Consider the following 1,507-nt stretch of genomic DNA (forward strand, 5'->3'; position numbering starts at 1 on the left):
CTGTTCATATCCTGTGCCCATTTTTCAATTGGATTATTCACCTTTATCTTGTTGTGGTGTTCAAGTCATGTGATTATTTTTTAATTAATGCAGCTACCACTTATTTATTGTGTTTATGTGCTGTGAAAATAATTATCCATAGAGTTCCTGAAACTTAAAATACTAGTTGATACTAGCTGAAGACTGAAACACTAATATTTAGTCGTTCTTCTGATCCAAGAAAACATCTTATGGTACATAATAACTTGTCCATCTGTCTGCCTACTTATCTCCCTGTCATCTGGGTTTCATTATGAATATTATGAAGATGTGAGAGCAGAATAATGCCAATGGCCCTTTTTACAGTGACAAGGCTATGCATTCTGGAAGACACTGTGATAACCTGTGAGCTTCCAGTAGCCTTGCTTATTTAATGTCTAAATATTTTAAGTAACACTGTTTAAGTTGTAGTAATAGAAAATCTGATACATTATTAATACATCTAGTATATTCTAATTGACTCAAATAGTATTTTTATACATGGCTTATTATGGCTATTGTTGTTTTTACAATATGAAATTTCTGTTAAGATGAAGATAAAGGATAATTAGTCAAATGTGTATGAAGATCCAAGGGGTAAAGGGGAGGGTAAAAGAAAACTCATAAAACACGTATGAAGGCCCAAGGGGTGAAAGTCCAAGAGTTGATATGCAGGGCATATATTCTGGGGTCATGGAATTGAGTAGGTGGTGGGAGAAGGTGAAAAAAAAATGGGAAAGGTGCAATGGGGACTTAAAAAGACAGGGTAACTGTGGACAAAGTTCAGTAGTGATTAGTTTTATAAAACACAACGTGTTTTTATAAAACATGTTGTGTTTTATAAAACTATTATATGAAACACAATTGAATGAAGGAAAGTGTTAAATACAGTGTGTATGAATTTTGTATGCAAACCAATATAAAATAAAAGGAAAAAATGAAGATAAAAGGAAAGTAAGTTTCATAATTTTAGAAATAGATTTATTTCTCTATATTGATGTGGAAGATTTTAAAAATGTGTTTTCTGTCTTCAAATAGAGGTGTTTATTCCCATTTCCTACAGCACCGCTATGTTACAATTAACTCTCAATGGTAACTGGCAGGTATAACTGACAGAAATACATTATTATTTTTAGAAAAACATTCACAAAAATCAATATCACCCATTTGGAAAAGTGAAATTGTTTAGAAATATATATATCTTTTGTCCATTTACTGCAAATAATGTGAAACTAAAATTGACAAAGCACTGTACTTCTAAACATCTGTCCATTAAATATTGTACCATATAAAAGCATGATGTCTGGCTATTATCAGAAAAAAATATTTTTCTCACATTCAGTAATTTTCTCTTCGCCTGTGACTAAATACATCTGTTTAACAAGAATTCTTTAAGTGCATTGTTGTTGTTGTTTTTGTAATGTGCCGTCAAGTCACCTGTGACTCATAGTGACCCTTTGTACAACAGCCCTAAACTCTGCTCTATCCC

The sequence above is a fragment of the Elephantulus edwardii genome, unplaced genomic scaffold (genome assembly GCF_000299155.1).
Source record: "Elephantulus edwardii isolate Elephantulus edwardi_28Jun2011 unplaced genomic scaffold, EleEdw1.0 scaffold00081, whole genome shotgun sequence".
NCBI classification, from domain to species: domain Eukaryota; kingdom Metazoa; phylum Chordata; class Mammalia; order Macroscelidea; family Macroscelididae; genus Elephantulus; species Elephantulus edwardii.